We start from the raw sequence: 24,378 nt of genomic DNA, 5'->3' as shown, positions 1-24,378 counted from the left end.
CGCTGAACGGCCGTTGAGCAGACACTGTTGGTAGCCCCTTGGTTCATCAGGTGTTAAGATGCTCAACATTTGCATGTCTGTTCGCCCATACACATCTCCAGAGCCATCGTTCACTCTATCACCTTTGGCCATTGGTGCACCAAAGCTGTTCGGAGCGGTTTTGGGCAGCGCCATTTTGCTGTGCACGCTAAAATTTAACCACAGAAGCACGCGGACAGTTCACAAACTTAGTCGTTTCGGAAATGCTTCCGACCTTGGTCCGAAACCCAATGATCATGTCCATTTGGACGTGAGATAAATCGCTCCGATTCCGCATTACGACAACGATTGTGTCCCCCGACATGCTTTATAAATCCTCCACTGTCGGTGATGTCATCTGCCGTCTGTGAGTGGTTATTACACGTTGATGTCGAACTTAGGAGTTTAGCACAATACTGCGTATTCTGTTCACTGTAATCGCCGTTGTGATTTCCCCGTTAGCCTCAGGCAAACCCGCATGGAGCAGCCGGAGGAACTCCCGCAGCTGCTTGTCACTCTGCTTACCGAAGGCCAGTCTTGCCCTGTTCAGGCGGTGTTCTCACACTTATTCCCTCTTCATCAGTTCTCATTCCACGAATCGGCTCTTTGTACTGTCACAGCTTTCAAGGTCACCTAATCTTTAAGCACATGATTTTTGTTTGTTTGTGGGCGTTTGTGAAAGACTTCGTCTATGTGCCTCCGCTTCCAAAGACTTTTTGGGATTTGTGACGCAGCATAGGAATACCTGTGGATGTAGTAGTACTGACACGCCCACAAAAGGATAGGACAAGCCTGTCAGTCGTCTGACTGTTGAACGCTTGTCTGGTGGAGGGCAAATTGAACAACTTGAAAGGTAAATGAATATTACGGTCTGTGGCGGTTCTCCTACCCTACAGGCTCTTATGTTCCTCGCGAACTGGTGTTCTATCACCGGCTGGCCTCAGGAAGGCTGAGAACTTCCAGATATAGCCACCGACTCGGGAAGAAGCCTAATAATGTGGGGCATTAATAGAAATCTCCTAACGGTTACGGTTATCCTAATCGTTAATAAACCTTGACTTGTCTCACTGAAATCTGACTAGTCAGAAGTTGAGGGGAAAATTTGTAAATATGACTATATGCGAAAAATTCACCAGAGTCGAAGAGTAATCTCACTGCCATCGAATGGGTAAACTGCTCTTAATGTTACATGAAGAAAGTTTCTACTTAAAGCTTGAGTACAAATCACGACAGCGCACTTCGCAACAATTCAACAGAAGTTACCTCCGCTCAAACTACATGCCGCTTCCAGCAGAACTTGAAATCAACGTCTATATGTTTTCTGGTAAGGAATACATCAATGATCCACTTACAATCACTAACTAGATCTCAGTTTCAATACACCATTCAAGAAGAAAAAGACAATTCTAGCTTATCGCTGAATGGATTAGTATATGACCAAATTCAGCATAGAATTGTTTTTTATTTTTTAGTGTTTTATACAAGATCAATGTTCGGCTGTCGCGTTTATGTGTTCTTTGACGCGTGCGACGTTCTCGCCTGGCCTTCGACTATCCGGTGTTGGTGGCGGAATATTCAGTTGTCCGCCTGTCGTGGTACTGACACCAGTGTCCAGTGATACACATCGTGCTTCCTGCAACATACTTTTCACAACAATTAACACAAAATATCCCCCGTTACAGACCATGGCTGCACTCTCAGATGTCTATTAAATATCATCGCAAAGCGTCCAGGTCGCTGTGTTAGCTTACAAAGTAAATTAATCGTGATAATCGGACCGTTACAGACCCTAAACGTAATTGCGTAGAGTGCCCGAAGCTCGATTATGCATCCACATAAGAGATAAAAACTTGTGAAAATAAAAGTTTTGTAGTCCAACAACGTGCCCCAGATTTCTATCTTCATTCATGTGGAAGGTTTGCACCGTTGTTGTCTCTTACAGTTAAAAACGAAAGGGACGATTAGAGGACAATGAAACAACCAAATAATTCGGATAAAGGTATGTCCTGAAACCAGTGATTTCTACAATGCGACGTATAATGGCTGAGTACATGAACACCTGATCACAGAATCACTGAAGTTCGAAATCGCAGGTACGCGCTTGGAGACCTACACGTTACATGGGCACCATTCGCGAGAAGGCAGGAATAAGCACATCTGTTTCTTGATGTCGTTCAATCTCTCAGGCGTTTTCTGAATGCGTTGAAAAAATTCATAATGCGCTCCCGAAGTTCTTTGACACTGTCAACAGGGCTGGAATATGCCTAAGCTGTTAAATATCCCAAAATGAAAATTTCAACCGGATTAGGACGGAGGAGATGGGAGGCCATGGTACTGACGAGCAGTGACTGATACACTTGTGGAACGGAACGCATTCCTGAACAGCCACATGAAAGTGTTACCGCGTTCGATTCCTTATGGGACGTGTGTGCTCAGCCACTGTGTTTATTAGCGTTGAGAAATGACATCAGTCAGTCGCTAATAATCTGTTTCTTGCTGGTCTAGCTAGACTTCACCAACTGAATGCCTATCACGTAAGATCCAAGTCAAATCATCATTACCGCTTGCCTGTACAAACAGACTACTAGAGTATCTACATCAGTATTTCAGTTCACAGTGTGAACTGAAATACCAGTATGGATAGTCACAGCGTGAACTGAAATGCTGACGTGGATAGCACAGTAGAAGTTATTTGTACAGGCAAGCGACATAGTGATGATCTGACTTGCATCATACGTGACAGCTAGTGTACTCTAGCTAGATCTGCAGTAAACAAATTATTTGTGACTGATTGCTGTGCATTTCTCGATTTTTAATTGCAAAATTGTCGGCGAAGTATCAACCGATCACCAATAACACCTGCTCAAACGTTAACGGAAAATCTCTGCTAATATCTATGACAGCTTGTCAACGGTAGCATGTCAGTGACTGCACGTGGGTTCTCATCACTCAGAAAGTGTGCATTTCTGACGTTTATAATAACGTCTCTCTGTAAATAACACGTGCACGAAGAACTGTGAATCACTACCACACTGAGTCGGAATCCATTAGAGAAGATAATCCAGGCTGCAGAGCTTGCACACTTTGTACATGATACGGGGACAACTGTACCTCACATAATATCCTGAATACGGTGGACGACGAAATGTGTTCTACCGCAGCAGTCCTTCTGGTACTTCTGTCCGGCACTGAGTACACTGGCTGTAATATACGCTTCTCCATTCCCGGTGCATAAATTGCTCTTGACCTACCTACACAATGCAAATTGAGTTTAAATGAACCAGGATCACGGAGGCGCTTAGGGATCTGGTGAATTATCTGCTGTCTGTCTTTTCTGAGGATACGTTTCGTGAGACAATGGTGCTGCCTCTCGTGCATTAGCATTAGCGGTCCCGTACGCGAAGTGGATGCCGGCCATTTCTTCACTTCTAAATGCGTGTGGAGCCATGGCAACCGCTTCAAATGCTATACGTGGACCTTTCATTTATTGTTCACTGTAGGAACAGGTATTTCGAAAATATCCCAGTAGTCTTGTGAAATTACAATAATTTTTTTAAATACGCTACATGGTCGGAAACTTTGGAGAGCACAGAGGCCAGAGGAAGTACCTTGCAAGTGTCGACAGTACCATTCACTGATGGGCCAACACGTTATGACCACCTGCTTAATAGCTTATTTTTACGTCTTTGGAACGAAATACGTCACTGATTCTGGGTATCAGGGAATCGACAGTTTGTTGGTAGGTTTGTGGAGGTGTGGGCATTACATGTCTACTCACAGGTCATGTAATTCGCGTAAATAAGTGACCGCTTATTTGCGTAGGCAGTGACGGCACCCGATAGCGACCCAAATGGGTTCCATAGTATTTACAAATGTGTGAAATCCTAGGGGACTTAACTGCTGAGGTCATCACTCCCTAAGCTTACACACTACTTAACCTAAATTATCATAAGGACAAACACACACACCCACACCCGAGGGAGGACTCGCACCTCCGCCGGGACATACTATTTACATCAGGCGAATTTAATCGCTGAGACATCGACGTAAGTTGACTATAAACTTCCTCAAACCACTATAGCTCGGTTATGTCTCCGACACACGGACAATTATACTGCTGAAAGATGACAACGCGGACGGGGAAGACATCAAGCATGAAGGGATGCAGGTGGTTCGCAGCTGTCTGCCTGTCTTCGATTCCTGCTACAGGTCCCATGCAAGCGCCGGAGAATGTCTCCCATACCACAATACTGCTCCCACCAGCCTTCATCTGCGGTGCGCTGCACGTTTCTAGCTGCCGTTTACCTCGATAACGGCATTTGTGGAGACAACCATCGACCTAGTGTAGGAAATTGTGATTGACCCCAAGAACCGACACTTTTCCATTGATCGACTGTCGAATCCCGATGGTCTTGTGACCACTCCAATCGTAACTGACGACGTCGTTGGGTCAACATGTGAACACGTAGGGGTAGTCTGCTGCGGAGCTCCATGTTCAACAATGTACGCTGAACGTTATGCTCCGAAACGCTTGAGCGTGCACCAGCATTGTGCCCTTCCGGCATAGATACCACAGATCACCATCTATCCTCCTTTACAGGGCACACAAGTCTCCGAACCCTATGTTCTGTGGAGAGTCTTGGACGTCCAACCATTTAACGCCTAGTGTTAGTCGCCTAGTGTTAGTTTCAATGCCATTCTACCTCTTTCCGTAGATGCTCACCACAGTTGCACTGAACATTCAACCAACTTCGCCGTTTTCGCGATAATCGCTCACAGGCTCTGCATAATAATAATCTGCCTTTTGTCAAAGACACTTATCTCAATGTACTTCCCCATTTGCGGCCCATATCTTTGGAAGGGTGACGCCCGTCCGTGTCTGCTCTGCATACATGGTTTTGTTATCGCGGCACGTGCCCGCAACACGATCAAGGGAGGCATCCACCGTTGGCAGCGGTCATAACGTTGTGGCTGATCAGTGTACAAAACTAAATGTTTTCCTTAGTAGCAGAGCTAGGCTTCTAAGGGAGGTCCATTGATAGTGATCGGGCCAAATATATCACGAAAAAACTACAAAAAACGAAACTCGTCTAGCTAGAAGGGGGAAACCAGATGGCGCTATGGTTGGCCCACTAGATGGCGCTGCCGTAGGTCAAATGGATATCAACTGCGTTTTTTTAAATAGGAACCCCCATTTTTACTACGTATTCGTGTAGTACGTAAAGAAATATGAATGTTTTAGTTGGACCAGTTTTTTCGCCTTGTGGTAGATGGCGCTGTAATACTCACAAACGTATAAGTACGTGGTATCTCGTAACATTCCGCCAGTGCGGACGGTATTTGCTTCGTGATACATTACCCGTGTTAAAATGGACCGTTTACCAATTGCGGAAAAGGGCGATATCGTGTTGATGTATGGCTATTGTTATCAAAATGCCCAGTGGGTGTGTGCTATGTATGCTGCTCAGTATCATGGACGACATCATCCAAGTGTCCAGACCGTTCGCCGGATAGTTACGTTATTTAAGGGAACAGGAAGTGTTCGGCCACGTGTGAAACGTCAACCACGACCTGCAACAAATGATGATGCCCAAGCAGGTGTTCTAGCTGCTGTAGTGGATAATCCACACATCAGTAGCACACAAATTGCGCGAGAATCGGGAATCTCAAAAACGTCGGTGTTGAGAATGCTACATCAACATCAATTGCACCCGTACCATATTTCTATGCACCAGGAATTGCATATTGACGACTTTGAACGTCGTGTACAGTTCTGCCACTGGGAACAAGAGAAATTACGGGACGATGACACATTTTTTGCACGCGTTCTATTTGGCGACGAAGCGTCAGTCACCAACAGAGGTAACGTAAACCGGCATAATATGCACTATTGGGCAACGAAAAATTCATGATGGCTGCGACAAGTGCAACATCAGCGACGTTGGCGGGTTAATGTATGGTGCGGCATTATGGGAGGAAGGATAATTGTCACTCATTTTATCGATGGCAATCTAAATGGTGCAATGTATGCTGATTTCCTACGTAATGTTCTACTGATTTTGCTACAAGATGTTTCACTGCATGACAGAATGGCGATGTACTTCCAACATGATGGATGTCCGGCACATAGCTCGCCTGCGGTTGAAGCGGTATTGAATAGCATATTTCATGACAGGTGGATTGGTCGTCGAAGCACCATGCCGTGGCCCGCACGTTCACCGGATCTGACGTCCCCGGATTTCTTTCTGTGGATAAAGTTGAAGGATATTTGCTATCGTGATCCACCGACAACGCCTAACAACATGCGTCAGTGCATTGTCAATGCATGTGCGAACATTACGGAAGGCGAACTACTCGTTGTTGAGAGGAATGTCGTTACATATATTGCCAAATGCATTGAGGTTGACGGACATAATTTTGAGCACTTATTGCATTAATGTGGTATTTACAGGTAATCACTCTGTAACAGCATGCGTTCTCAGAATTGATAAGTCCCCAAAGGTCCATGTATCACATTGGAACAACCGAAATAAAATGTTCAAACGTACCTACGTTCGGTATTTTAATTAAAATGCCTACCTGTTAGCAACTGTGCGTCTAAAATTGTGAGCCATATGTTTGTGACTATTACAGCGCCATCTGTCACAAAGCGAAAAAAGTGATCCAACTAAAACATTTATATTTCTTTACGTATTACAAGAATATGTAATAAAAATGGGGGTTTCTATCTAAAAAAAAAACGCAGTTGATATCCGTTTGACCTATGGCAGCGCCGTCTAGCGAGGCAACCATAGCGCCATCTGGTTTCCTCCTTGAAGCTAGACAAGTTTCGGGCTTTGTAGTTTTTTTGTTTGACGCTTACTTCGTGAGACATTTGGCCCGGTCGCGATGAATGGACCACACTGTATACTACTTTCATCGAATAAGAAGACTGTTGATCTTGGGTTGGGACATTTTGATATCAAAGTAGTGATAGTCCCTTGCAACAGCATTCAGTGTGACGTAATACCGGGCTGTGATCTACAACTATGGTGCACGATATTTCCAAGAGAGCGCAGTATTACAAAGTACCCGCCTGTTTGCATGCTAATGCAGCTTTCGACTTTATTCGTTGCCGAAAGATGTATTCGCGAACAGGTTTCGCTCGCGTGACGAGCAAACGGATCCGCTCACGCTAGCTGGTGTATTCTGGTCTCTTCGGTAATTGCTGAGAGCGGAGCCGAACTGGGCGAATTTGGAAGTCCCGTAGCGTATTTGGAGCCAGGTTCGTAAGGGTAGTTTCTAGAGAGGTACCGGAGTAGCAGAGATCTTTGAAAAGGTAGAGGGAATTCGCACTTGTTAATAGCATTCACTTAATCTAAGAAGACGTCTTTAAAATTGCCACATTTCACAAGAGCTTAAAATGAAATTGAACGGTATTAAAGAACTACTAAATCTACCTATTTTCATATGTGGTACCTTAATATGTACAGGTGTGGTGGTTTTTTTCTCTGCGTCAAACTGTCTTCCCGCAAACTCATAATGTAATTTATCGCTTGATATCTTATGCGCGGTCGTAACAGCATCACTAAATTGTCTACGCCTGCAGTATAGACTAACCCGTTTCGCGTCCACGTGTCCATACTTCAACGCCTGACGTGATACCCAGGAGAAAATAAATGTTCATGGCTTACTCTTGCCACACGTACTTGGAGGTACTAACGAACCTAAAAACGTACTACTCCTAACAGCTTTAATTATTTGTCTGAAAATGAAACAAATACTGATGTAAAGTTGATGAATACACATTCCTCTGTTACCAACAAAGCTATCTGCACTTACACCCGTTACGCTCTGTAGATACTCCGAAAATCACCATTCGGTGCATGGTGCAGGATAACTTGCATTAGTATTAAATGTTTGACCGATTTTTCCTACGTGCTGAGTGAAGCAAAAGTGAGTGTCTGCCGGTTAAACCTGCACTACTCTGACAAAATTTCGTAAACTGTTCAGAGACGTTTTTGAGTAATTTCATTCCAGAAATCCGTGGTTTCCAGTGATTTGCTACGAAGTAATTGCATTTAGTTCGATTTCTGACCCCTCTTCACATCAGAGTAGCACTTACAACCAACCTCATCAATTATTTGTTGGATTTATTGCAACACCGGTCATCCACGACAGTTTTTACTCTCCATAGCTCCCCCCCCCCCCCATCTTAGTACGGTGGAAGTGATTTAATGTTTTAACACATTCGTATCATCCTGTTCCAATTTCTTGTCACTGGTTACCACATATTTGTTTCCTAAACGATGCTGCAGTAAACTTCCTCATTTCTCATCTTACGAATCTGCCTAATTTTCAGCGTCTTTCTACAGTATCACATCTCAAACGCTTTGATTACTCTCTTATCAGCTTCCCGCGAACCCATGAAACACTTCCATAGATTTTATGCTCCAGACGTACATTATCAGAAATTTCTTCCCCAAATTAAGGCGAATGTTTGATACTAGTAGTCTTCTTTTGACCAATAATACCCTCTTTACCTGTGGTAGTCAGGTTTGTATGTCCTCTTTGTTTCGACCGCTGTCACGTCTGTATTGCATTGAAAATATCTGCAAAACAGTGCAAGTATCGACAGTACACGGCCCACACCTTCTTCTATTTACTCACGCCTACATACATAGCTGGCTGTGAAAATTACATCATTAAGATGACAAGGCGAAACAGAGAAAATAATGAAATGGTAACATGCATAAATTATCCTAATAAACAGACACTCTGGAAAACTAAGATTTAAAATTGTGAAAATAGACCCGTAAGTAATGAGACACCCATTATTCGTTATTGCCTAAACCAGATGCTTCAGGTTAGATCTGCTTCAAAATATGATTCCTTCGAAAGCTATAGTATGCCCATACTTTTAGTATATCAGAATATACATTTTCTCTAATCATGACACTCCTATCTTTCCTGCGATATTATTGGGCATATTTCTTTTTGAAAACTACTCCATTTTTGCTTCCATGCTCACCTCAGTGCAACGTAAGCTTTATTTTTATTTTTTCTGTGGTTGTAATGTAAGGGGGAGTGTTGTACGGTGCAACACGTTTCAGACTGTCGCCTCCAGTCAGCCCCATAACAGACGTTTTAGATATTTTCTCATTCCAGTTTGTGTGTGCTGCAGTCTGTTTCTGAATTTACAAAAAATTACGCTGGAAAAGCAAGACTTTTCCAAATGTGGAAACTTGTTCTAAGGTACAAAATGGTCGCCTATCTAGGAACAAATATTCTATTCGAAATGAAAAGTACTGCAGTCGAGATCTCGTTAGTGCTGTATTTAATAGTCTGTTACATTTTTACTGTATTACACACAACCAACCAGAAAACAGAGTCATATTATGAAATATTATAAAAAACGCGTTACAAGTTAAAAATATTCAGAAATAGAAGCGATTGACAACCAAAACAAATTTCCGTTTTCAAGAAAGAGAAAATTGTAATGATATTAACGAAACTTAGTTCATTTGCAAATATCACGTTTTCCGTGGTAGAAGACTCTCTTCCGTTTCAACGTATAAGATTGTGCATGGGTTAACCATCCACAAATTATGTAATTTCTTTTAAAATTATACAGAATTTAATTCGCTATAAGACTCTGTAATTGAAGACTCAACAATAGCCTTCGAATATCTTTATTATTAAATTTGTAGAACTCTTTATGTGTACAGGCGTTGCACAAAACACAACCTGTGTCTCACAACAACAAAAACAGTGGAAAATACAGGAAGCTCCCTATGGTGGCCTCTAGGGCGCTTTCCTTCATGTGATTCCAAAATCAGTCCCCAGACTGCAACACCAACCAGGTAACGTCATGTGTTACTAGGTACGCTATCCTCCACGTACAAGACTCTCCCCTACATATGTAAACTTACTTTTTATGACGAAATTTCTACGTTTCTGTTACGTAAACTGTTTGAATATTCATTACATTATGTACCACGTTTGGTTGCGTGCAGAATATCAAGTTTTAGTTTCCGCCAAAAAATGGCTTCAATATGAAAGACGAAGGTGCTCATGGAATAAACTGAAGGTCATATTAGCTACTGAAGCGACTATTCATTAATTCTGAACCTAGCTGCTGAGCTGCAGCGCTCACCAAAAAGGAGAAACTAATTATATCACGCCAGCCTCAGTGGAGTGGAGGATTTCACGTGAGGGATGAAACAGGATGGATTTGCCTTACGACCAAGGGAAAACTCCTGGAGACCTCGGTCCAACCCGGAGGATGGGAACTATTTTTAATTTATTTCTGGGAAAATCTCGGTCCAACCCGGAGGATGGGAACTATTTTTAATTTATTTCTCGGACAATATTATCTATTGCCCGAGTTCTTCCAGGTCACGTGTTACTGCCCCTCTGTCTGGTTGAACGGCAAAGAAATGACAGAAAAATCACACTTTCCAAACATGTACAGGAATTGGATATACGTCCTAATCTGCTTCTCTCCTCTGTATCTGTCCATCTCCTCCTCATCCTTCTCCATCTCTCTGTCCATCACTTCCTCCCACCTCTCTCTCCATCCGCTCTTGCCCCTCTGACTCCTTCTCTCTCTGCCCATCACCTCCTTCCCCCTTTCTAATTTCTCCTCCCCCCTCTCTCCGCCTCCTCCTGCACCCTCTCTCTGTCCAACACCTCCTCTCCTCCTTCACCGTTCATCTCCTTTCCGCTTTCTATGTCCTCATCCTCCCACCCCTCTGTTCATCTACTCTTGAGCCTTATTTATTGTTAATGCACATCTGTGTCAAAATTAAGATTCTGTAGTAATAAAAATGATTCGACAAAATCTTCGCCTCAGAACTACGTAATTCCTACACTCGCAGAATCTAAAAGTTTCTCCTGCGTTGGCAAACTGTTGCAATTAGTGAAGAACAATATATTAGTGCTTGACTAACGTCTCTCTTATGTGTGTCTGTTGTGTTTATTAAACTTACGGTAAAACGCTACGAACTTATGCAACAATCCAACACATTTGAAAACATTTTACCACTTTCATGTCCGTTGCATTACTTTAGGATATTATGTCACCAGCAAGCCTAGCAATCGATTTCACAGTTCATTTTGTAACCCTGTTACCATTTTTACTATCATCACAATGTAACGACTAATTACGTGTTTCATCTTTCGGTCAACTGACCTCTCTTACTGAATGGAGTACTTATGTTTAACATCTCTATATTGAAAACTTTTGTAGTTATTTATGCTCTATGACAAGTAATTAATTTTAACTGACTATTACTCTTCATAAACATTTTCAGTGTGTGTGACCAAAAACTTATGTTCAAATTTACAAAACAGTAGTTATAGGGCATGTATCGTATGGGAAATAGTGTGTTCTACAGCGTTATTTGGTAGATCAGAATGGGAGGATAAAAAATATAGAAAACCTAGACCTGGAGTTGAATTCTCGCACTCCAGCATTCTAATGCAAAATTCCAGCCACTGCACTAACTTTGCAACAACACAGCACAGGTCCACATAGTTGAATACAAATACTTGTTGTACATGTGATTACCTTGTTGGAAATTGCCTTTTTTCATTTATTGAGTTTAGATTCCCCCCTGAAGGGGGTGGGCTGGCAGCAGCTTAGTACACTGCTCTTCAGCCTACAGAATTTTTAAAACAGAAGAAGAAGACAATAAACAGTAAAAGCCGGTGATAAAAACGGTGACTTATATTGTAAAATGACGGAAAATTGGAGAAGTTAAAACATAAAACAAGGGGCTGGCGATGCTAATAAAATACACAGCAAGCAGACAGGTAAAACAGTAGACAGATAATTAAAAAAACATGGCGACAGTCTGGTTTCTGTTCGGAAGAGATATAAAAAATCACACCCAGCGACAGTATGATTTCTGTTCGCAGCACTTCAGAAAAGACACACAACACTTAACACTCACATATAACCCTGCAGTAAAAAGTTGGCGCAAAGATGACACACCACAGCCAAGGGCAGATGGCAGGGGGGGGGGGGGTGGTACCTGGACAGATGAGAGGAAAAAAGGGGGAAGGAGAGTGAAAACGAAGTGGGGGGGGGGGGGAGGAGCCGACAGAGGGTGAGGACTCATGAGGGGGGACAGGGCAGACGCTAGAGAGAGTGAGGCAAGGCAAAGGAGCGGAATGCAGAAGGACTTGGGGGAGAGAAGGGAGACAGAGAAAGGGTAGGCGGGGAAAAACTAGATGGAAGGGAGGTAGAGGGAGCCTGGGAAAAGGAAAGAGGAAGGGAGGAAGAGGTTAGGATCAGAGTTGATAGGAGGGACAAATCGAGAGAGAGAGGCATCATCCGGGAGGGGGTGTCGATGGAAGCCACCTTGGGAAAGGAGCAAATTGCCTTTGTTCTATGTCTATTTTCTACTGAAAATATGAAATATACACAAGTCGAAGCTTTGTTACAAGCAGATTTGTACTGTTGGTATGCAAGAAATCGCACTGTACTGTCCATGTGTGCAAATTTTCATTCACCTTTTACAGGTTATACGTTACTAAACCTGATAAAATGTAGAAATGGACTCCTGACTGGAAATAGAGGAAAACAAGTCCTACAAACGTGTTTCTGGAAATGCATTATTGTCACAGTAGATGGTGTTAACGAATGAAAATTCCTCTAACACATTTCGTGTGTTCCTTGTGTATTGCAGGCTGTGTGACTGACACAGTGCAGCAGAATCATCCGGTATTCATGTAAGGGACAAGCTGAGTTGGTGTTTGTGTACAGCCAATCAGATGGAAACGGTCGAGGGGCAACATGGCTATATCAAAAGAAGTACTCTTACAGACATCAGCCACACCACATAACATTTCAAACCTTTTCTGGGCGTTTGTGCGATCATTGGTTCTTTCAGACAGACGAATGTGCAGGGAGGGGGCAGACTGTGTATACCAGATTTGGAGGATCGGTTTCTACAGGATGTTGAGATGAACTCTAGTAAAAGCTCCAGGCAATTACAGTTCGCCAAAAACACAACAACATCTTCTCCGCACGTTGGGTAGGATGTAGAGGCCGTGTAGCAAGGCCTGCTAGATCACCAGATTTTTACTTCTAGGGGCATCCGGAAAACACTGTGTATGCTGAACCGGTTACTTATGTGCAGACCCTTCAACAGCGTGTTCATGATGCTTGTGACGCTACTCAGACAGGGTGCAGCAATCTATGACACGATGTGTGAAGCGTGCATCGCATCCATCCCTTGGAGGTCTCTTTGAACGTTGATTGTAACGTGGATGCGATGCAGCTCTGTACTGTGTTTCGCAATGATTTGTTGTTGTTGCATCACACCGTCCATTTCCGTACACAAGTTCATAGGATCATTTTCCACCATTTACGGTCGCGGAAACGTCCCTGTAGTTTGTCGGTTTTATATACCGGGTGACTCGGCCGTCCCTACTGCTGTCCTTTTATGCAAGCCGCAATGTTAAACCTGGCCTTTGTAAACCATGCGCGAGATTTTCATATTCTCTCGCTCTCTACGCTGAAACTACAGAAGAAATGAATAGCAACTTTTTGTAGGAAATTTAAATGTAGATAAATTTTGTACTGCGACACGTTTTCGCTAGAAGCCGTAATTTTCGAATTATTCAAGAAAAACGTACAAAAGTGAGTTTCAAACGTACCCCTCCTTCACACTCAGCTCCCACCGGTCAGCACTTCCAGTATGTTGTTCACGACAGTACCTCCTACCACTGCACAAACATTTTCGACTGTACGAACTATTTCCCACATGCGGCCATTTTTGGTCTTCATTGGCTAGTCTTATTACGCTTCCGTCTTAGTCAAACACTTACAAATTATAAAACAGAGGTTTGTGTAAAGGCTATCTAACAATTTTGTGGATTTTTAACAGCACAAAATAAACACTTACACTAGCGGCCATTAAAATTGCTACACCAGGGAAGAAATGCAGGTTATAAACGGGTATTCATTGGACAAATGATGCCCGACATCAGCAGAGCGGAATGGAGAATCAACTGGAGTTCAAGTGGAAAGTCAGCGGGTCTACTTGAAGGGGTGACATCCTGCCAGCTAGTACTGCTGTTTGTGGTTTTGGTCACGCAAGCGTCTTCGATCAATGAAAGTTCACTGCAAGATGGTGCACCTACTAAAATAGACTTTGGGTGCCAATAGATGTGTAATTCAAAGCATACAAGAAACATCTGAGAAATACTGTCACGCAGTGAACTGGGATTCACATGGAATCGTGAATAAGACTATGATATGTATAATCAGTGCCGTCGCTATGTCAGAGTATTTTGTATGTAATATGCCGGATTATATTTAAAAATGTAATAATATGACATTGTTTTATTTTGATACAAGTTAGAATATGTGTTTAAGAAATACCCAGTCAACCAGCACAGGAATGGAATGAGACGTATTTAGCATAGTTTTTCATATAGTTTCCAAATGTCTGTCAGTCTTAATTATACATACAGTAATATATACATACATACATACATACATATATATATATATATATATATATATATATATATATATATATATATATATATATGTTTGTGTGTGTGTGTGTGTGTGTGTGTGTGTGTGTGTGTGTGCATGCGCATGCATGTGTGTGTGGTATTTACTCACACCATTAACCATAGCCCGCATCTCGTGGTCGTGCGGTAGCGTTCTCGCTTCCCACGCCCGGGTTCCCGGGTTCGATTCCCGGCGGGGTTAGGGATTTTCTCTGCCTCGTGAAGGCTGGGTGTTGTGTGATGTCCTTAGGTTAGTTAGGTTTAAGTAGTTCTAAGTTCTAGGGGACTGATGACCATAGATGTTAAGTCCCATAGCGCTCAGAGCCATTTGAACCATTAACCATATTTGGTAACACACATGGAAAAGTCGATGGATGCATTTTTGTCGATTTTTAGTTGAGCGCACTGCCGTATAGAGTTTTTTAGCACCTACGCTTTGGAATATGTTTCAGGGTGCAAAACCTGCTATAAACCGTTAAAACTGGCTGTAGAAAATCGTGTTTGGATGCAGAAGCCGCCAACTGCTCATTGTCTTCAGGTGCAAAACCCGCTAAATGTCCAACGTTTTCAAAACACGCCAAGCTCAACAAGCATGGCGGTAACCGTGCCAAGTCCGGATACAAAGCACGTCAACTGACATCATACTTACCATCCTAGACATTCAAAGCTGAATTTCATTGTTAAGGATTAAAAGAGATATTTTTCTTATTCAGAGTTACGTTGGCTGCGCTATAGCAAACGCGTACTCAACAGTGAAGCTGTCGCTGCCGATGCACTGTCGCAGTATTCGCCGGTAAGCACAGTTCAGCTGATCAGAGTGATGTGCGTTGTCGTATTTGCGTGAGTTCTTATGAATAAAACGAGTGATGATGGCATAAACTAAGTGAGAGTAATTGAAATAGTAGGAATTCTGCAAGAAATTGAACCTGTACTAGTTGTGGAAAATGACTAGAACGGGATCGAGTGCGATGGTCCCTCCCGGGAAAAGAAGCGGAGTCCTGATCAGTGGAAAAGAAATGTTTCCGAAACACAAACGTACATAAAAGTATTACTAAAGTAATGTTATGCGATGAGAACTGTGTTCACACTAAGTATTATGACATACGCGGAAGGCTTAGTGAAAGTGACTGGTAACTAGCATTTTCAGATTCAAAAAGCCAAAAAATTCGTTTTCATGAAAAGCAAAGACAAGAAGATTTGTCTAGTTCACGAGGGCGGTTCTTTGACTTTGGAGGTGGAGAAGGGAAGAGCATCCTTAAAATGGGACAAAATTTCAGCAAAGGAAACGGCCCAACACCAATCGCAGCAGGAGTAGAACTTTCAGAAGCCAGTCAGCTTTTGTAGCTCCACTTTTGTGAGGAGTGGGTGATCAACAGCAAACTCAATGTGGTGTCACCGCCAGACACCACACTTGCTAGGTGGTAGCTTAAATCAGCCGCAGTCCATTTAGTACATGTCGGACCCGCGTGTCGCCACTGTGTGATCGCAGACCGAGCGCCACCACAAGGCAGGTCTCGAGATACGATATAGCACTCGCCCCAGTTGTACGACGACATTGCTAGCGACAATACGGACAAAGCCTTCCTCTCATTTGCCGAGAGACAGTTAGAATAGCCTTATGCTAAGTCCATGGCTACGACCTAGCAAGGCGCCATTAGCCTTACCTAGTTTGAGAGTTATCATATAAATGTCTCAAGAAGAACGTTGTAAACCAACAAAGAATAAAGTTAAGTATATTCCAAAGCTACGTATTTTCTTGATAGCAGTCATAACGTATCCTGTTCCAGACTTGACGCCAGTCGGCGTGTGTGTACGCGTGCCTTTCGGCTCCCTTCTCAGTGTGGCGTAACTAGCTTGTTACGCCACAACAGATTGGCGACGAGGATGGGATGATCGATGGTTGGTTCTGGTCGATGCCTTCAGTAATTTTCCTTTTGTTGTCCGGATGTCTTCCACGACGTCCTCTGCCACCATCCAAGCGTTGTCTGCTATCTTTTGCATTGAAGGTCTTCCGCAGACTATCGTTTCCGACAATGGCCCACAATTCATGTCCGCAGAATTTCAGTCATTCTGCAAGGCCAATGGTATTCAACATCTGACATCCGCGCCGTTTTCGCCTCAGTCAAACGGTGCCGCTGAACGATTGGTCCGGACTTTCAAGTCACATATGTTGAAGTTGAAAGAGTCACATTCTCGGGAGGACGCGTTGTTGCTCTTTTTGTCTTCGTATCGCTCTCAGCCCCGAGATGGTCGCTCGCCGGCTGAGTTGCTCCACGGTCGTCCTCATCGAACCTTGATGTCTTTGCTGCATCCGCCGCATCAGGTTCCTGTGCAGCGGCAGACTCCTGCTTTTGCTCCTGGAGACGTTGTATTCTATCGCAACTATCGAGGTTCATGGCGTTGGCTCGCAGGCCGCATTCTTCGCTGCCTCGGCCGCGCGATGTATTTGGTTTTGGGGGCCTCTGGTGAGGTGCGTAGGCATCTCAATCAGCTGCGCCTCTGTCGTCGCACGGGTTCTGCCGCTCCCCGTCTGCTTTCAGCGACGGTGCCGTCCGGTCAGCGCCCTGGGGACCCACCTACTGACTCGCCTCATCCCCAGGTGTTCCCGACGATGCCTTCCATTTTGCCCCATGGCGACGCGCCGCCGCAGCCTCCGCCGCCGCCGCAGCCGCCGGTACTCCAGCCGGCGCTGCCCGCATTCGACGCTTCGCTGCAGCCGCCGAACGCCTCCCTGGGTCACGCGCCGCCGATCGCTGCCCGTGACCAGCTGTCCTCCGCCATGGACCTCTTGCCCGCTCCGGACCACATGGCGTCTTCGCGCGTCGGGTACCCCGACGCAATGGAGGTCGACCCTTCGGCCACTCCTGTCTCTTTACGGGCGCATACACCGCATGTTGACGTGCACCCTGGACTAGGTTTTCAGGCGTTTCCTAGCTCCCCTCGGACCGAATGGCCGGGTGCGGGTGGCACAGCCTCGCCTGTTGTTAGGCTCCCCACCTCATCGCATACGTCAACATGGGGTCCTCCCCACGGCGGGCGGAAGCCTTATAACACGACCGTTCGCCGATTTGCGGGGGAGGAATGTGGTGTCACCGCCAGACCCCACACTTGCTAGGTGGTAGCTTAAATCGGCCGCGGTCCATTTAGTACATGTCGGACCCGCGTGTCGCCACTGTGTGATCGCAGACCGAGCGCCACCACAAGGCAGGTCTCGAGATACGATATAGCACTCGCCCCAGTTGTACGACGACATTGCTAGCGACAATACGGACAAAGCCTTCCTCTCATTTGCCGAGAGACAGTTAGAATAGCCTTATGCTAAGTCCATGGCTACGACCTAGCAAGGCGCCATTAGCCTTACCTAGTTTGAGAGTTATCGTATAAATGTCTCAAGAAGAACGTTGTAAACCAACAAAGAATAATGTTAAGTATATTCCAAAGCTACGTATTTTCTTGATAGCAGTCATAACGTATCCTGTTCCAGACTTGACGCCAGTCGGCGTGTGTGTATGCGTGCCTTTTGGCTCCCTTCTCAGTGTGGAGTAACTAGCTTGTTACGCCACAACACTCAAATTCTACACCGAGGTGTTACACGAGCAGGAAGACACTCCTATAGTCGCTCCTGCCGCTGCCAACCCTCAGAATGAAGAAGAAGCCGGAAACGATTTTGAGTTTATGGACAGTATTGAGGTCGATGTCAAACTTAAAAGTCATTTTCAGCCAACTTCATTTTACAGAATTTTTTTCGCTGTTTTTACTAAGGTGCAATTTTCCCCCAATTTTATCATTTCCTAAAATTTTATCGATATTTTACTGAGATGCAATTTGGAACTTATTTTAGGTTCAACAATCTCTTGCGATGCCGAAAACACGATGGTGACTTTTTTTTAAAACTAATGTTCGACATTCATTTCTGTTCTGTTTTTGACGTTAAACACGTCATGGTTTACTGGTAAGATAATGTCACCTTCGTATTATTATATGCCAAATTTGCAGAATTCTCAGATTTGTCTTTGAAATCAGACATATTCTGTCATTCCTAATATATTACGTAAGAGCTTGTTTTGCAACCGATTGTTTCTTTCGTAACTGGATCGATTCGTTTGCATAAATCGGTTGCAAAAAGCGCTAAGTCAATATTTCTCTCATATTCATCATGGCAATCACAAATTTTTCCAACTTCTTAAATTAGTGTAGCCATCAAAATAACAAATCTCGCAAAGACGATTTCAGTGGCTTGTTTGTTCATAACATTTTGTTCTACTATTTTCGTCCAAAAGCAAAGACGATCATCATTTGTTCTGCGTGTGTACGTGTTTCTCCCTCCGCACCCCCCACCACTCCGGTTTTTTGCGTTATAGGGTAAAGATTAATGCAATACTCGCATACTGTATAAATTTTATCTACAGATGTCGACCAGGAACTCAGCACAAAAGGAAAACACTTCACTTACTCGTAATGAGTTGCAGTGTACAACAATACTTCTATAAAATGGAAAAACTCTAAAAACTTTAAAACAGTTTTTATTTTCATATAAATTGTGGAATGAATAATGTTTAATTATTTACTTTTAGTTTAGTTTAGTTTTAGTTTAGTTTAGAAAAAAGGTTGTGCATAGTTTTGATATAGAAATCTGCGTCGTTGAATATTCCCATGTGCCAAATTTCTTTTTATAACAGATTCTTCTTTCTAATTTCTGTTAAATACTCGCAGTACGCTTCGAACTGATTATCCGCTGCTTCTCGAACCTTGGGCTCAGGATCTTTCAATAAATTTGGCAGAACAGTGATCAGACCTGACTCAAAGGTATGTGGTGTTAGTGCCTTCTGAACCTGTAGAAAAAGGAGAGAAAGAAAGTTATACCAATGACACTATTTCGAACCGTAAGTTATTCGCCTTGTAAGATTGCTATAAACTTGTATTTTACAGACCAAATTCCATAATATCTACACGATTTAGTACAACATTCTCATCTTATTTTTATGTTCTGCTTCCCCTGCCGCGTGCAAAAGATACTAAGATATTTCTTAAATGATGTAATCGTGCTTTGAGCTGTTGGAATTTCATTATACGCTTGCAGTTTCAGCATTACGCCGTTTTCAAGCACTAGATTTAGACGAATCGGTTTTCCTTGGACAGAGATAACAACATAGTAATGCTGAAATTGCAAACATAACGATCCATTGTTATGTAATGGTTTAGCGCTGTAATCAATGTGCTTAACATACGTACTTCGATGAAGTTGTTAGCAATCACGTATCGCACCTCCCACGAAGGGTGTACTGCATACTTCAGCAAGACCGAAATTACAGCTTGTCGGAAGTCCTCAGGAACGTGTGGCCACGTGGAAATGTAAATCAACAGTTGTATAACTTCCACGCAGGGGTCATCCTGTTGAAATAAAGAAAGGCTTGAGTTTATTATTCTGGAGACACATAGAAGTGAAGACCACTGAGTCACAGCTGGAAAAATGTATGACATTTCATACATAATTGAATATGATTACGTACATCCGGACATATATCACTTGTTTTCCCTGTGTCAAACAAGCACCAATTTAGATGGACTTCTAATTATCTGATTATTACATTTATTCGCTAAAAAGAGATAAACATTTCCTGGAAGTAGATGTTTCCGACAGCAGACGAAATGCGGACAATTTTAAAAACCATTATGGCATTTCTATCAAATACCTTGCGTGAAAAAAAAAAAATACCTTGTGTCACCATGCAATCAACATTAATTTGAAAACGTGTTATCTAAAATTATTGTACCTTTTCATCTTCTGCCATCTTCTGCAGAACTGGTATGATGTAAGACATATACGATGCTATATCTGCTTCTTTTGCGAAGTTAGCCAATACTGTTATGACCATTCTCCTCACACGTAAGTCATCGTCGACGCTAAGACGATTCAATATTTTCCACATCTCATCTGAAAACAAATGAGACAGAAAAATATTGGAGGTTTATCATTTATGTTCATTGAGAGTGAAGATGGCTCAGAAAGTTGGATTAAGTTATATGATAAATTACGATGGAGCATATAAAATAAATAAAATAAATAAAAATAAAATATATATTGTTATTTTAAATATGTTGATTATTCTATCTGTATGATGGTTTAATTATTCGATATCAGACGCTTGACAATGGCTTTTTCGTAAAGGCAATGTTACTCGTAGTTGACCGTGAAATAAAACTGAATAATCGGACTTCGTAATTAAATCGTTTCCAAAGACTGCTGCGGTAGGTGCGGACTCATAATCTAAATCTCAATATTACAATAATTTGCCAGCCATGCCAATACGTCGTACAGAGGTGATTGTCTACTAAACATAAAAAAGTTACACAGTTAGTTAAATCAGATATATGCAATGAATAAGCCTACAGTTCATAATCCTACTTACTTTTATAAATATAAATTCTTTACAGAATCGAGTGCCTAGTGTGGTTGCAACTCGCAGTATTCTTCTATAACATGAAATATGGCGGTGTGCCAGACAATAAAATACGTGCTTCTCGCACCACTTCAACCAGAGCTCTCTCTTTCTTAATCAAACATAAGAGTAACGTAATTGTGCTTTTGTTTTATCAGCGACACAGCGCTGCAGTTGTGTGCCATAGGCTTTATTTATTTGTCACTGATTATTTATTTAATTAATATTTCGCGTTTCCGAGGAAACTCACGCTCGGCATGCAAATGTGCCTTTATAAGCATTAGTTGCTAGAAAATAATAACAAATGCAGAATGTTAACGATTAGCTGCCAATACACACCTATCATATGATTACTTTTGTCCACTCAAACTGAAATTCATGTAACTAAACATGGCGTAAAAACAAAACATTTCGTAAGATTGAGCGTTGAAGTGATTATACGTTTCTTTGAGTAAACGAAAATGATTCAGTACTATACACTCAGATCATGGGTAAACTACTTTACAAAAGTCCTCTCCTTGTCCTAATCGATATTCCGTGCTGTCCATAGCAGTAGCAAATGCTAATGGTTGTGAGTATGGCGCCCTATTATATCTCAAATTACCAAAAGTAATGTATCCTTCCGCGATCTCATAACATGCCCTTATTTATGGTGTTTGATGTCGTAATTCGAGTCCAAAACGAAAACCGGAAGTCCCTAGATGGGTTTCCAGCTGTTGTGGTTCCAGATGTTAGTTTCGTTTTAATATCATTTGTGTGTCTTTGTTGTCTAACGAGAGTTTTCCTCTGTTATACTTGAAAATACCAATTAACAATACGTGAAACATCCACTGTATGTTGTAAACATGGGTTTGTGTTATGAGACATATTTATTATTTTTTACGAGAACTTTGATAGAGACATGACTGTCTGTTTTCTCCACTTCACTGTTAACACAGTGCCTATGTTTTGCTCATAACAGAAGACTTCACATTTCCATATCTTCTCTAGATCTATTATAGTGGCATCCAGTATGCATTTTGACGCTGCACCACACTTGCGATAGTTAACAGGTCTATATTCGTTTACTGTGAATTGGGCGATCTCTGAAAGTCTTGTCTGACAATCAGTTGTTTCTTACAGTCCCAGAAGCGCCTCCTGCATACACGGCATGAACACCTTCGGGAATATCGCACCTCATCTTTTTGTTTCTTCACAACAGCGAAGGTGTTCCGACGTATCAGGCGTTCTTCCACGTTTCTCGAGGTGCTGACTGAACGGATGGGCGAAGCTCTTGAACTCTCTTGGCACACGGGGTGTAACGATCAACGGGAATGATCTATGAATGCCTATAACTTACATTAATTCACTAACTGCGCCTCCAAACTGCCCCTATTCCGGGAATCCAAAGTTTCAAAGCCTGAACTCAAACACCGCCCAGAAACTCGCCCTTAGTAGCAGTTGTGTTTTATGGATAGCTAATGAAGTGCTGCCATTTCGATACACACTACCTCCCTGCTATGAAGTACATTCTTCTTTGAAATATGCACATTCAGGGAACTGTACTATAAAAAGTATTATGATAGTGCTTGATGTATTATGATTGCCCTTGGGTCGATTTCAGATTTTTAATGGTGACCGTTTTTTTTCTTATTCTCTGTTGTAATAACCACATACTAGAGAAGTGATACCGTTCCAGGTGCTGCCACATGGCTGCGATCAAGTTAAAAGTTTTGATGTATGGAACAGCACATTCACTATTTCCGTGAAAAATTCCGTTAGTTCGCTTCACTTTAACATTACCGCTCATTTGTGAACTGTGAGTCAAGGAATAAGTTTCGAAAATAACTAATGAAATAAAACACATTTCGCACACACTTTCAATTAGCCTAAATAGTTAATTTCATCATTCTAAAGGAATTACCTTTAGTTTGGGGTGAAAAACGTCCATGAAACGCATAAATGATTCTGCATGCAACTATTTTTGACGCTACAGATTCTGCTGCGGCCAAAGTTTCGACAAACGGCACATAGCTGTCATAAAAATCTTCTGGTTCCTGGTGCAGAGTTGAAATCCTGACCCAACTGTGCGCCTTTTTCGGGTCAGTTGTTCTCTCTAATCCAGCCATCAAGATCGCAGGTGGCTGCGAAAACATGGGGACAAATTAGTGGAACAATGCATCCTATATGTTAATAATCATCCTTTTAAGCACTACTGTCGGCACTACTCTTTTAATAGTGAAACTAACGTTGTTACTAGCAAAAATGTATAGATAATTCTACACATTTCACAACTGAAAAGGACATATTTCGTTGTGAACTTGTTACGACGTACAACACATCTTAGTATAATACAGTTAGTAGTGTCTTTGGTGACTACAGTGATGGTATGCTAGTGTGTTGGTACATCTTTTCAGATAAGAGGCCTCTGCTCACCTGCGATTCACCCCTTGTCACCTCCTTATCACACATTTCTTCTAGATCTTCATCATCAGTGTGTCTCCTCTTCTTGAAGAGGCAAGAAAAAAAGCAGTCGAGCTCCTTAGGGAACAGACGGCTCCAAAAGCGACGAAACATCTGCGGCCGAAAAAAAGATAGTGCCACTAGCTGTCTATTTCTACATTAACTGCCAAAGTCGGCCGAAAAACAGAAATCGTCCTGTCGCTTACCACACTAGAATGAAACGTAATGGCACATAAAAATTACAAGGGAATGAAACTTTGCAGTTCGTAATTCTTACTGCTGCATTTACAGTTTCCGACGCGTTACAACGTTTCTAAGGAAAGTCCTGTTTTCTGCGAGTGGAACATGATTCCAGTTTAGCGCTTCTCACTCAATAAATGAAAGGGGCAGCAAAAGGACCTCTTATCCAATGCGATATTCATCGTGACCGCATATTTGTTAAAAGGCTGACCGTTGACCTTCAGGAATAGTTAAGTAGACAATATTTCGTGGTTAAAAACACGATCATCAGGTAGCATATGCTGCTCTCCTGGTCGGCAGATAGAAACACCGGGGCGCTGTAGAAGCGCGTTTTCTCCACATTCTGCTGGATTTAATGATTCGAGACATACGAGCGAGTTAGAAAAAAAAAAAAAAAAAAGAAAAGAAAAAAACATAGCGAGGTATGAAATACTGGACTGAGAAGTATTAATTCGAATAAGCACAGAGGATACGAGATAACGGCCACATGAACATCAGATGATCAGACGGGCATGCGAATAGAGGGAAGAATTTCTAACTAAAAGTCTACGTTAAATTCCTAATTACACAACATCGCAAAAAGTAAAACCAGTGTCTATTGTGTTGCAGAAGAAACTTGTTTGCTACACACGATATAGAGGGCGTTCTGAAATACCCGATACAGATATGTAGGACATATAGTGGGGAGTGAGTACATGATATTTTGAATGGGAACCCAAGTCGGAAA

The sequence above is a fragment of the Schistocerca serialis genome, chromosome 2 (assembly GCF_023864345.2).
Source record: "Schistocerca serialis cubense isolate TAMUIC-IGC-003099 chromosome 2, iqSchSeri2.2, whole genome shotgun sequence".
Lineage (NCBI taxonomy): Eukaryota > Metazoa > Arthropoda > Insecta > Orthoptera > Acrididae > Schistocerca > Schistocerca serialis.
Note: the sequence above shows the minus strand (reverse complement) of the source record.